General features: G+C 38.2%; 1 protein-coding gene across 2 annotated transcripts in view; it reads left to right on the top strand.

Moving 5' to 3' along the window:
• The window catches only part of LOC122720933 (slit homolog 1 protein), a 120,483-nt gene that overhangs the window by 42,816 nt on the left and 62,828 nt on the right, over nt 1–14,839 (top strand). The window contains exon 1 of one of the 2 annotated variants that reach the window (XM_043948050.1): nt 6,863–6,884. The exons of the other annotated variant lie outside the window; for it this stretch is intronic. The gene's annotated coding sequence lies outside the window, so the exon portion shown is untranslated. Of the gene's footprint in view, nt 1–6,862; nt 6,885–14,839 lie in introns of those variants that run through there. 2 annotated transcript variants of the gene reach the window in all.

The raw sequence follows: 14,839 nt of genomic DNA, 5'->3' as shown, positions 1-14,839 counted from the left end.
AGAAAGGAAATCGAAAGTGTATCGCTCCGCTCTTTGGCCTCTCGTTCCAGCGATCGAAGACATCAAACACGGATCGAACGGACCAAGTTTTCGCGGTTCTTTCTCGCTTCTTCGCGATGTAAAACGACACGAAATAGCCAAGATCGAGGAAGAAAAGGGATGCTGTAATATCAAGATCCCTCTTTGCTTGACAACTCGTTTCTTTATTGGAACTATTATAAAACGTCGCAGTTTCCTAAAATTCATATTCAAATAATAGGTAATCGTTCGTAGTTTTACACGTAAAATAATCAATTTCGAAATGATACGGGTCGAATATTAATAATAAAGAAAATTTTCTTACGATAAATCGAGATTGAAATATAGTTTTGCTCAATCCAGCACGATTATTATAGTTACATTAGGGTGTCATCGATCATTCTCCTTTGTTTCACTCGAATTCAAATTCTAGAAAAGTCACGTATTCGTGAGGATTTAGGGTCACGCGATACTTCAATAAAAATTAAATAAATACCATACATTAGCCCGCACTCATTCCTCTCCTTCCCTTCTTCTTATTTTTTTTTTTTTCCTTTTGCGATTAATCAATGACTAATCAACGGGTTGCCCCAATTTCTGTGCACGTATGCGATCTCGATTTCGTCGAAATTACAGGCTGTGCCCGGCCATTGCGCGGATTTTTTCACTGCTTCGTTGGTGTCGCCTTCGGTTCAGAAAAATATCGTATCTCCAAGCTCGAGCGTTTTTTCTCAACCCAACTTTAGGTCGGAGGAAACTGAAACCAGAATATTGAATATTATGAAATTTCACTAAATTCGATTCGTATTGGAGATATTTCATTGAGTAATTCCACTGAAAACTAGTCAATTCGTTGACTCGTACCACTTAATTTAATTTCTTCGTAATAATTTCTAAGCCAAAATTGATCTATATTATTATTATTCCCCCTTCAATTAACGTTACTTTCCATACCATAGTTATTTTTCTATAAATAAATAAATAAAATATAATTCGAGGATGCTATTGGAATCTCGCAAAGATAATCTTTAAATCAATTACGGTAATTTATCTCGTTGTCCGTTATCGTCAATCCGATATTTTCCTATTAAAAATCATTCCAAACAATTTATTCTCCATTAAAACACAAGTTGAAATAATTTTTCCTGTATTCGTTGTATCCGTTATAAAAACGGAATTTGAAGGGTTGGTCGAAACTGGTGATAGGCGAAGCGCGACTCAAAGTCAATTATATGCAGCAGACACGTCAAATTCTACACAGTCGGTACAAGGTTGTTCCCCGTATAATATCGAACGGTTGAAACTCAATCGGATATACCCGCTTCTCTATGGAACACCGGTCTCGTTATTCCGTTGACTGGATACAAGCTTAATTCACGATACATTATTCATCGATGCATTCGCCAACTTCACAATGGGTACGATAACGTTAATTAAGGCTGATTTATAAGGAGCGCGTCATTCGACGCGATCATCTTCGATTGTATCGATAACGACTGGGCTGACGACTCGAAAATGACCGTTGAATTAATTATCTATCTAGCCTCTCCAGTTTCTGTCATTTTCTTCTCCGATACAAATTTTGGAAATTAGCATTGTTTCGTCCTCGTAATCACGCGTAATTGTTACACGTAATACGATGTAACGATATTTATATTATCATTAAAATGATAATGCATTTATGAATTCGAATAAGATATAATTATGTTACTTATAATTAATACAATAATACGATAATTGTAGTCGATTTTAATATGATTAAAATATTTATTGCGTATAATTGAAAACAAGAGCTCGTTTCGAATCGAAAATTTCATTTTATTCGCCATACTTTATTATACTTGTTCGATCAAATTAATTGTCGCGTTATCTAGAATGCAAGGCGACTGTGTTGAAAAAGAGTTATTCTTCTCGCTCGTTGGTCAAAGCGTATCGTTTACAGGAATAACGATTCGTGTATTCTTCTTTAAAGTTCGAAAATTCGTGAAATTTGTCCCGTTCTAATTTAACAGCGAAATTAACTGATTCGAGGCGAATGCAAGATCTAAAGGGAGCTTCTTCAATTTAAGGGTGCATACAGAATTTCTAATTTGCATAGTTACGCGGAGTAGATGTGTCTGAAGCATATGCAATATTCAGGAAAATACCCAAGTATTCTCAGGTTCAAAGTTCTCCTACCATTCGTGGTCCCATACCCGCATCTCTGCCCGTAATCCTTCGAGAAAGGAGAGAAATTTCAAGCTTACGAGTAATTAATTCAATTAAACGTCGTAATTATAATAATATAAATTCCACCTTCGATTACATCCTCTTTATACCGAATATTCCAAATACATTAATATTCCACGCGTGTTAAAAATAACACAGTTCTTACGAACAACCTGTACGTTCTTTTATATAATCTCATAAAATTACTTCTATAATATTAATCGCGAATAAATGTATATATTCGAGCGAATAAACGAATATTCGTGTTCATTTTAAACGAGTAACTTACTCGACTCGAGTTGAAATCGATATTTTTAACCGGTCACTTTTTCAACACCGCAGTTTCTTAACGAATGTACGAGTATTCTCGAAAACGAGGCAACTGCGAAACTCCAACAGGGATAAAGGCGCGTCGTAAATTCGAGAGAGAAGATTTCTCCAACAGGTAGCAGCACGTTACGCGCATCCCCTCCGTGGCGAAATTCTCAAAGGAGTGGGGGGAGAAGCCGAGGACGGCGAAAGCTCGTTCAACGCTCGGTCACGTACGCGTATGGATACGTATTAAAACGCGTGTAACGTTGGGAAATTGGCGAGCATATCCGTCCCGTGGAAATAATAAAACTTTGCGTTTGGAAAATGGCGTGGCTAATCGGCCGCTTAACGAAACGATCGGTCGTGTAACGTAAAACCCGATCCACTATTAAATCCAGAATCTCCCCGGAGATAAACTATCCGGAATATTAGCGCGAATACGCGATCGAATCGATTTCGAGAATTTGGTAAACGTTTCGTGGTCGAATTTGAAAACGTAGTTCGAAAAGAGGAATCCTCCATATTCATTAAATTTAATAATTTAATAATTTTCCATAAAAAGAACTCTACATATCGTTCGTTTATCTCGACAGTGACACAATTTGCACTTTTTCGATAGAATTTTACAAGCAATATTTCCGGGCTAAGTTTTCAAATTTTTATTTTATCGACAACGACGTATCGTTAAGTTTTTCGAAAAACGAATCTGTTCGTTTATGTTTAACGAAAATTCGTTCGCTTCGCCCAACGAACATTTCGAGATGCTAAATAGGATTCTTTTTGATCATTATCTAAATAAAGTTGCGACGCGAAAGAACCAACGTGCGCTTCGATATCGCCTTTAATTTTCGCCCCTCCTTTTTCCAACCGCCGTTAGGTCGATCGTTGCGTACCACCGTAACGTTAATTCTCCGAGTTCTAGACTCCGGTATAACGAGCACGCTTCTCCTTCGGGAGCGCGAAAAAACATTTGGGCGATGGCAAAAGGAAGGAGAAACACCGTGCTCTTATTCGTACCGTAATTCAACCGAGTCGTTGCGTGAACTTGCGATCGTGTAGAGGAGAAAAAAAAAAAGAAAGGAGAGAAAAGGAAAAGGAGGAGAAGAAAAAAAACGAGAGGATAAAGGAACTGAAAGTGGTCCAGAGTGCGCGCAATACACCCTCGAAACAAGAAAAGTTCGCCGTTCATTCTCTCGAGTATGTGGTAAACTTTTAGGAACTATTCCTTTTTTTTAGAGAAAATTTGAGAAAATTGAAATTCACCGAGACGTTGTTAAATCTTTTACTTTAATTTCACTTGCGCTTAATACGACGAGAAGAGAAGATTAAAGAAGCACACACTTTTTCAAAGTCAAATTATATAAACTATCGCGTGAACATTTTGTTCTATGACGAGAAGAAAGAAGATCGAAAGGGGAAAGAATCGACGCGACATAACATTTTCGAAATTAAATCCCTTAAATTACCACCTCGAATTGACATCTCGAAATCTATCAACGTCAAAATCGAGTCAAAAGGCCAAAAATGACGCCGTTCTCACGAAAGCGAATCGCAGAAATTTCTCGATGCACGTCCCTAGCCGAGCCACGATCGTAAGAATCGTAAGCAAAGAGCTCGATTCACCACGGAGAGAAGTTTGCGCGGCCAAACTGCTGACTCGTGTGGAACGGGGTTGCTGGTTCAGCGGTCACGTTTTTCGGCTCGCACGCGAAATCCGGAAAGCTCGACTCTACGGTTATGGTGCCACAGGTGTGCCCGATGGCCTCCTTTGCCACGTTCGCCGCTTCCCCTCCTTCCTCTCCTGGCCCCCTCCATTCCATTCTTGCCGATTAGCCCGCGGAACGTGACCGATCGATAATCTTTTCCACTTTTCCACTTTTCGCTTTTTCGAGGCGAGGAATTTTCTTTCTTTTTTTTTTTTTTTTTTTTTTCGAACGTAGACTCGTGAGTTTCGTAAAAGAATCGTAATTAGATGAATGAGGCGTTACGTGGGAAGAAGGTGGGGAAAATTGGAGCGGAACAATGCGAACGATGGCGTGGATTTGGTTTGACGAATTTCACGCGTCTTACAAATTTTTGACAATTTTGAAAATTCAAGTTTGAAAAAGAGAGAGAAAAAAATTTCGTAATAATTCAGGATAATTTTGTTCGTGCGAACCAATTATAATTCATGTATTGATAAAATATTCTATCATATTCAAGATTTATTTAAGAATAAGTCTTGAAATAAAAGTGTACCGGATTTTCTCGAATTATTACCCTTTCAGCTTCGTTCGAAAATTGTTCGTTTCGATTCTATCCCGTGTTCTTCATCACGATAGAAACATAAACGATTACGTTTTAATCGACACAAACCGATGGAATTGTTATCGAAATCAAAAAGGAATTAACGGAAACGGAAAATTCCACGCGGTGTAAATTCAATCGGATTAATTATCTCTAACAGAGGGAGTACCATTCTTGGTCGAGTTAACCTTGACGATTAATTCCGTAAATAGCGTTATTTCCATCGAATACCTGATCCAAATACAAAAGTAACGAGATCATTAAAACGTTATTTCATTATTGAAACGCAGATTCGTGTTACCAAAATTCAAGTAGAATCAAATCAAATCTGTCTCTCGTGATATAAAGGATACAAAATTTTCGTATTCACAAAAGAAAAAAAAAAAAAAAAAAGAAAAAGAGAGAAACTCTTCTGAAATTCTTTCATTCGAACCGTCGTTGAAAAATCAAAGTCGTCGTTGAAAAAAAATAGAAAAATTTTTTTGGCCGCGTTTCGCGAATACTTTGCTTCGAGATATCGGGGATACAATAGATAGAAACAGAAGGGTCGGCCTCGAACGAGATTAACACGGGCTTAATTGCTTCGATCGCAGTGTTAATCCGACTCACGAAAATCCGGCGGCTTAATTGCCACCAAGTTGGAAGCCAACTGGGGTTAACGTGCCGCCAACGAACCTGCTGCAATACCGGATCGCAATTAACGGCCGCCCATTTCCCACGTTTCCCTTCCCCTAAGAAAATCCAAGTCGATCGCCTCGATGGCTTGTTAATCCCCTTCGAAAAAAATTAATCGTCCTTCCTCCCGATACTCTGCTTAGATAAGCCGGACAAGTATTTGATCACGTGGTTGAGAATCGAACCGTTGCGAGTTTATTACGATTCAAGGATGATTCAAGATTTTTACGTAGTAGTATTGGATATCCATAGTGTATCCTGCAAAATTTTCAATTTGTAATTAAATGCAGATAGAATCGTTTCTCTACGTTCGAGATTTTCATGGGGCGATACTTTTTATTTTTGATTCATTTCGAGAATTGTTATAAATTTTAATGGCAATATTATCGAATTTTTTAATAATAAAATACTTTCAAAAGCCTCGATTTTCGTTTTAATACGATTATATTCTCCGAATTTTATTATCGGAATAACGTGAAAATCGATCGAACGTTCCATCCGCAATATTTAATTCATACCTCTGAATGATTTTCAAATCGATGTTAATATCGTTTATTAAATTTCGTTTTCTCGATCGTTTCCAGCCTTTTATTAACATTTTCTTGAATTTTTCTCCTTTTTTCTCTTTTTCCTCGCATTCAAGGATTAAATTCAGCTTTGTTACGCCTCCCCTTATAATGGCCGTTAATAATTTGTCATCGCATTCTCTCGTTTCGCGAATTTTGAATTTTCATCTGAAATAAAGCGTATGGAGAAACGTATAAAGACGAGTAAATAAAACTGCTTAATAATACACCGATTAATACACTTTTATAATCGATTCATTGGATCCAAACCGAGAGCTGGATGTATTTCACATCGTTTGAAATATTCGTCGAAGCAACGCGTTTTACCGCGTTTCATAATTATATTTTTAATATTCTCAGATATACGATACCTTACAAATATCCTCTCTTGTTATCAAAATCTATATTACATCTCTTAAAATCCCTATCGTTTCAAACGAATCGATATTTATCTACCAATTTTTAACCAATTTTTTAAACCAATATCGAATAACCGTTTCTCGTTTCAACTTCGAACAACGCCCAATTAGGGATCCAAATAAATTTCTCAAACGAATCAAATATCCTTTTCTCGTGGATAATAAAGGCCGTGAGAAAAATGAATAAAGAAACGAAGCTTTACACCTTTGGTCGTTACACCCTCGATCCCACCATTCGATCAACGAGCTTGTTCGCATCGTCCCCTCCTCATCCTCGATATATAAGTGAATTTCATCGAAGCGTTCGCACTGAGCACGCTCTTTTGTTTTCCAGGTACGTATTCGAGCGTCGGTGAAGCGATTCGCGGAAGAATAATTGGCCGCAATAGATCACGGTTCGGTAAGTAAAACGTTATTTCGAAGGACGAAGAAATTCGTGGAAATTCGCAAGAAACGCGTTTCTCCACGTTCTACGCCACGATCCATGTTATTCGTTCCAAAGATAATACAAGAATGAAACATTCGCGACTCGATTTTGCTTTCATTCGTTACCCTTCGAATAAGCTTCGACTGATACGATAGAAAATATTGCGTTATATTTTATATTTTAGAGAAAAAGTTTAACTATTTTTAATTCTGCAATCCGTAGAAAATTTGTCTATATTCGTTTGCTTTTCGTCTCGATTAGAAGAAAATTAATAAACTCGCGTTATCGCGTTCCGTTTTCAAAGCCACCTCGACAAAGCCACAGTCGAGCTCCTGTTGATCGCAACCAAGATTGATGATTAATCGTGTCTGTGTACACTGCTTCCTCAGGCCGATATATAACTGTACGAAGATAGAGCCGTGCATAAATGTAATCACTCCGGAAGATTGATTCTCTGCCTTAAATATTTTTTTCCCCTTTAACATGTATATTACGTGTATCAATGTCGTTTTATCTCGATACTTACAGTTACGCTACTCGGATGAAATATTAATCGACGATACTCGATCACTTCCACTTCGTATCCTTGGATAACAAATATGGAAAGAGAAATTAAAAATATCTACCTGGTATATCTATCTAGAAAAGTCGTATAACACGAGGGTAATAACAATTTAATGCAGGTTCCAAGAGTCTGGTGGTGGTTGAATTAAAGGAGTAAAAAAGGAAAAGAAGGATGGATTAACGATAGGGGTGGGTGTGGCTTCCCTGATTGTAAATCTTATTCCGTGATAATTAACGGTTCGAGCAATTTCGTCAAATGTCATAAAACAAATACGTATTTACGGGCCAAAGTTTAAAATCACGAACTTGATAGAAAATTAGATAGAAAAATCTTTTCTAAAATATTTGTAACAAATAAGAAAATTTTTAATCGACTAAACAGAAGATTCGATAACAATACTAGTGAAAAATGTTTGATCGGTAATAACGTACACATTGCGGATTCCAATCGAATTTCTTTCGATTATTTGTTGGCCGAATTGTTACCGCGTTGATAAACAACAATTAAAATCATTTTGATTCATCATTTTTCCTCGCTCGAATTAATCGTTCGATCCTTCTCCTCCTCTCTTTCTCCGTAAATTCGACTCATTTACTTGGCCATCGAGCTATAATTAGTGACGTAATTGTCTCGTCAATGTTAACGAATAATCGTTGATTACCGTTAAACCGAGAAGTCTGGTAAATTGTACGACACTTAATCACGAATTCCCGAACGATTTTCGATATTAAATCTTGGAGCATTTCATTGGGGAACAGCGAATTGAATTTTATCGCGTCCAATAAAAAAAAGGGGAGGGTAAATATTGTGCTTTTCGAGAATCGATCGAATCGGTTCACGATTGTTTTGAAAATATCCACGCTCGACCCATGTAGATTAGAAGACAAATATTTTTGTACAAACTCGCGTCGAGGCGTGAATATTGATGCAATCGATACGTCGCTTTCGATTATCAAAAGAGTAAAGTGAACGTACGGTATGAATATTTCATTCTTATTGGTACTCGTTAGCTCTTAAAATATTGAACTCGAATGTCTGGAGATTAACGAGAGTTTGAATATAACTTCGTGGACATTCTGATTAGCAACGGATAATAGCGGAGAGGACGACTTCTTCTTGCAACTATGTTCAAAATCCTTGCATCGACCCTTTGTGAACCCCGTAGCGTTTGCCAGACGGTTTCTTATAGCCAAAGTCCTTTCATTAACCCGTGTGAACCCCTTACGCATCGAAGAAAACGAGCTGTTAATGGTATAAATAAATTAAAGATCACTCTTTACCGATTTTAAAAAGCAATTTAACTTTTGTACTTTTATTAATTTCCACGGCTCGATATCGTTATTATTCTACGGAATTTCGCAGGTTCTAAAAGGTTACTCGACGTTACCGGACGTCTAACAATTCTCACAACAAAGGAAAACTTTGTGAAACTTTGTACAGAGTTGTCTAAACTGACATCCGCTCCATAACTGAACGACTCTGTTTACTTTCCAGAGAAATAACGCGTTAGAAAAGCGTTGGAAGGAAGGACACGAGTCATTAATCCTTTCAACCGAGTTTCGAAAAATTGCGATCTTTCGTTACGAGTTCGCGAAACGAAAAGAAAAATCTATTCGTTGTATTTAAGGATGGCAACATTTTTAAAAAAAAAAAATGGATCTTATCCATCTGTTGACCATCCAAATTGTTCGAGAGGACGAACGATTCTTTCGACGGTTTAAAATTTCACGTGCAACGATGCAATTTGCGGCATAACTTCGGCACCATTTTACTTTAATTTACTTTAATTTACTTTAATTCGATATTTACCGAGGAAATTGTAGTGCAATTCTTGCGCGCTTACGTGGAAGTTTACGAAGGTCAGTTCGGTGGTAACGGCGAACGTATCTTCCGACGAAATCACGCCACTGGATGGAAAGAAAGTTCGTTGCGTGCGAACGATCGTACGTCGAATGTACGATTGCCGCGAGTTAAGACGAAACTGCGATGTAAATATATTTATGTCGTCGTACGAAAAGGGGGCCACGCGAGTCCTTGTATAACGATTCCCGCTCTTTCGTTCAACCTATTTAAAATTCGAAAGCCACGACACGGTACAATTATCGTTTGCTTTTTCAGAGATTTCTAAACATCGTGGACGTGAAAAAAAATCACGATTAAAAATTTTCTTCTTCCTTTTTTATCCCTCTTCTCCAACTTTTTTTTTTCTCCAAACATTTTTCACTTGTTAATATATTATATAATTGATAATAAGAATTAGGATCGTCTTAATCCTCTTAATATCGTTTTTAAGCAAAGAATCCTTCGTCTTTTACAAATCCACCTTGAGTACCTCGAAAAACAGGTAAAACTCTCTGGGAATAATGCATTAAGATATGAACGGCTCCAACCCCTTTGGTCAACCTTTCAATTAAGACGAGAATATTACCCTCGAAGCGGTTGAAGGAAATTAATTCTTGAAATCGCTCACCTACACCCCGATATTACCTTTTCTTTGCCTCGCGAATCTTGTCACCCCTCCACATCCTCCCGCTACGAGTTAAGTCCCCGGAAACTTTCTCCTATATCTACTCTGTCTTCGTTACCGCGGTACGAGAACCTTGGCTAACACCGTAAAATTGGCGTGTACGCGCGTGAGAAATGTTCGGTCGGGAAGAAAATTCGAAATTTCAGAAAGACGAAACGAGCAGATTAATTAATTAATCAATTCCGATGATGCCTCGAAGGTTAATTTCCAATGTTTCGCTGTATTAATTTCGAATACAATGGATCAATAATTTTAATTACCCCCATTTTACTTCTTTTTTTTTCCTCGTTACATCGACGTACGATTATCGTAAAATAGAAATAGAATATGATCCAAGACCCGCCATTCTCGAAAAATGGCGATATTAATTTTGAGAAATTCTTTTTTAAAAATAAATCGTAGATATATATATATGTTGATAATTCGATCGGTTAAATTAAAAAATCGTGTGTAAAATATTAAAAAAGGAATGGTATCCAAATAATACTGGAAATCTTTACTTGGGGCCACAAAATCAAAAAAAGTAGAAAAATAAGGAAACATCGTAATATCGATTCCTCGGTGATTTCGATGCTCGTTTTTCCGTTTCCGTCGTCGAAAGGAATATTTCGCGATACGTGGATGCAAATCACGATCAACGACAAGGAGAAACGCGAGCTTACAAAAGAAAAAAAAAAAGAAGAAAAATGGGCAAAACGTCGTGCAGGCTTGCACGCATCCCTGAGTTATCGCACCCTCGGCTGTGCTCGATTCCGTGTCCCACCGCAACAGGCGAATCTATTTTCAAGGCTGGGTCCGTTGCGCTTTGTCCAGCATGCGGCGAGGCCGCTAATGACAGTTAATTATCATTAACGCGCGGTGTAATGGCCGCGCGACTATAATCTCATTACGAGCGCACTTGGCCGGTGAACGCATTTTCGTGCAGCAAGCGAGGCGATCCGTGATACCGTCCGATCTAAGCCCGCGCAACACCCCGATCCCTCACTCACGCGTATGCTGATTTAAATATACGGCTCGCCCCTTCAAAGGGCGACCACCTCGTAAATTCGAGGCTTTATTCGAAACCGTGAAACTGGTTATTATCCCGTCCGCGGTGACGATATCGTTCCCCGTTTCGACGTAAGTTCACGTCTCTCTCTCTCTCTCTCTCTCTCTCTCTCTCTCTCTCTCTCTCTCTCTTCCTCCTGTATACGTGTTTATCGCTGCTTCTAAACTTTTTTTTATTTTTTTTATTGCTTCGAGCTTTTCACCCCGATACAAGGGTTGATTAGTTCTAGTTTTGTGATTCGAATTTAATGGCAGTTTAGATTTCTTTTCGATTCTCGAAAAGTGGCGATATTAATTTTGAGAAATTCCTTTTTAAAAATAAATCGTAGATACGTATATGTTGATAATTCGATCGGTTAAATTAAAAAATCGTGTGTAACTACAATAAATAACGAGTTGCAAGGCAATTTTTCTAGATGGGATCGCATGGGATGAGTAAGTCCTTTAATTTGCGCTCTGTAATTTGCTTTTTCATTTGTCCAATTGCGTTGCGTTTCGTGTCATAATTTATTCCTTCTAATTTCCATCGTAATTCAATATTATATTATATATTAAGTGTACACGCCTTTATGCGTCGTTATCCTTCGAATATAAAACGTCTAAAAACTAGAAAATTTCATCCATCTTTCTTCTTTAATTTACTAAAATAACCGTTTCGAATCTTTCGTTGAAAATTTCGTGAGAAATATTTTTTTCGAACTTTAGATTTCGAAAATACAAAAAGCTTTCCGATAGAGGTTGCAGAAATGGCCGATTTCAGAGTTGCGAAGTTGAGTCGCGTCGAATAGAGTTAGTGCTCGACCGGTATTAAACCAACTTTCTGGATTCTACTTAGACCACGTAGAACCTCTACGCGATATTAACACAGACGGTGCACACCTCCTCTAAAACTGTAAGTCCACGGCTAATGACCCAATAGAACGTTGATACTGGCATTGTAATCCTTTCATTGTCTCCGCTCCACAACCGCTCGTCTTCGATTTACACGATCGAATAAGTAAATTTGCTTCGACTCGAAATTTCCATTCAAAATCGTTCGGTCAATTCCCCTCTCGATCGTTCCCTCGTTACACGACAACACTCCCCGTTTTTACTCTCCGTTTCCCTATCTATTCTTATCCTCAAAAGACCATCTCCTCCATCTTCTCTCCATATCCATTATCACAACCATCATTTATCTCGCGAACAAAACGGCAAACTTCCCTCTTACCTCGACAAATATTCTCTTACGCGAGGATATACACTCGTATATAGTACAAATATTCTCTCTCTCTCTCTCTCTCTCTCTCTCTCTCTCTTATCTCCAAAAAATAAAATAAAATAAAATAAAATAAAACATCCCCAGCTCGTAAATCATTCGTCAGAGATGAAACAATTGGACGACCCTCGACGAAACTCCGTCCAATGGAATCACGTCTTATATCGCGCGACCTCTCCCTTTAATCCACGTTTAATCCCATTAGGCGAGAGGAGGAGGGAGGGGAGGAGAGAATTCGCAGGGTGCGTTTACGGTAATCGGAACGAAAGGCGAGGAATTCTACTGGGATCCGTTACATCCCTCCGTTTCCTGTTAGGCGGATTCACGCGTGTATATATATATATATATATATCTCCCTCTCCTCCATTCTCGGCCAGAATACGATCCCGCGGGAGATGGCGGAGAGTGTAGCGAGAAAAGTTTGGGATGGACGAGGAAATTTGGGGAAGGTGGCGAAATTGTTTCGGGGCGTCGTTTCACCTATTTAGATTGGACGCGTGATTCCACGTCGTGACAGGAATCGGGAGAATCGTTGGAAGACACGTTGGAAAGAGAGAGTTGGATCGAATCGAAGGATCGTTTTTCGAAATAAATTGGTCGAATTCTGATCTTGTCCAATAATATATATCTGGAGTAGAATCAAGAATTAAAGGATTTCACGATTCGTTTAGGTTGGACGCGTGATTCCACGTCGTGAAACGAATCGGGAGAATCGTTGGAAAGCGAGAGTTGGATCGAATCGAAGGATCGTTTTTGGAAATAAATTGATCGAATTTTGATCTTGTCCAATAATATATGTCTGGAGTAGAATCAAGAATTAAAAAATTTCATGATTCGATGGAGTTACGTTTAGGTTGGACGCGTGATTCCACGTCGTGAAACGAATCGAGAGAATCGTTGAAAGACACGTTGGAAAGCGAGAGTTGGATCGAATCGAAGAATCGTTTTTGGAAATAAATTGATCGAATTCTGATCTTGTCCAATAATATAATATCCGGAGTAGAATCGAGAATTAAAGGATTTCACAGGTGAAGTTTTTTCATATTTTTCACGACGGAACGAAGAGAAAAATCTGTAAAAGAATTTTATTGTCTTCGATTTTCTTTTCTTTTTTACTTCTGCGAGTATTGTTTGTAACGTATATATTGACCATGATATATTTATGGGCGCGAGAAACTTTACGAGGGGATGGATAAAGGTACTTTTTCGTTCTTCCCCTTTCTTTCTTGTTATTTTCGCAGAGGCCGGAAGTGCTTACACTTTCCTTTTACCGATGATCGATACATCGGTTCGATACGGAGGATTCCCAGCACGGATATCGGCGAGAATGAAGAATTTTCCTCCGGGGTATTGGCGGGAAAATATAACGAGAAATGCCGATGAGAAAAATGTGCTAGTTTTTTTCCCATCTATCCGCGTTCTTTTTCGATCTTTAACAATTTTTTTCAAATCTTCTAATGATACTTGCAACAACGTTTTAACGCAATTATTTAAAAAGAAAACTCTTGCCACCTTTTTCCCCCAAAAGTTTATCTCAACAAAAATTATTATCAATTTTTCATTCGAACAAAAAGAATTTCTCCACTTTGCGTTCTCTAATTTATCGAGGATTTTGAGAGCGTGAAAATCGATGCTAAACGTGTCGACGACGTCATTAACCGTCTTATAAAACTCGATATCGATGACTTCTTCGGCTCTGCTATCATTTTCAGTTATCATTGTCCGTTAGAAAAATCTTCTACAATTATCCAATCGTATTTTCCCTTCTAAGTTAAAATTCTCGTTTCTAAGCTAAAATTCGCACGTTTATTTCGAAACTTTGTAATGTCGTGACCGCAATAATCTTTAATAATGCTAGTGTGGAAAGCAGGAAACGTTGTTTCAACCATTCTCCTGCATCCAACTGTAATCCACTATTTATAACAGCGGCATTTAGATCCAAGAGAACCGAAGAAAAAAGAATTTATTAAATTACGTACGTACGATTGTAACACTCGAACTGGTGATAACTTCGAGAAGAAATATACCTCTCTTTCGAGAAAAATCGAAATTCATTGTGTAGAGTAAAAAGACTTCATCCTTTGTTATATAAACTGTCAAGCGTAAAGAATCTTTAATCAAAAAGCGATCCTTCTAATTTTTAACATCGATATATTAATATATTTTTCACTATTTTGAGTGTACGCGGAGAAGCGGATTCGATGAGAGAGAGAGAGAGAGAGAGAGAGGCGAGGAAAAATGCACTTTGAAAAATGATAGAACAGGTTTGATCCGCGTGACTGATCAATAGAGGAGGAGAGTCGATAAATCATCCGTACATTGCACAAAGCCCGTGGAATCCCGTTAAAAGAATACACGATACACGAGGTAAATCGGACGCGAAGGGAACGAGAATTATATTCCACGGGGACTCGTTACTTCGACGACCGACCGTATTGAAACGAGTGGAGGAGAACACCGGTGGCAAGAACATCGTAGAAACGAGGTAATTTATCATCGAAAGAGACACTTCTCGTCTCGACCGAGAGGAA

The sequence above is a fragment of the Apis laboriosa genome, unplaced genomic scaffold, assembly GCF_014066325.1.
Source record: "Apis laboriosa isolate Shangri-la unplaced genomic scaffold, ASM1406632v1 scaffold13_cov153, whole genome shotgun sequence".
NCBI lineage: Eukaryota > Metazoa > Arthropoda > Insecta > Hymenoptera > Apidae > Apis > Apis laboriosa.
Note: the sequence above shows the minus strand (reverse complement) of the source record. Positions and strands in the feature narration are given on the sequence as shown.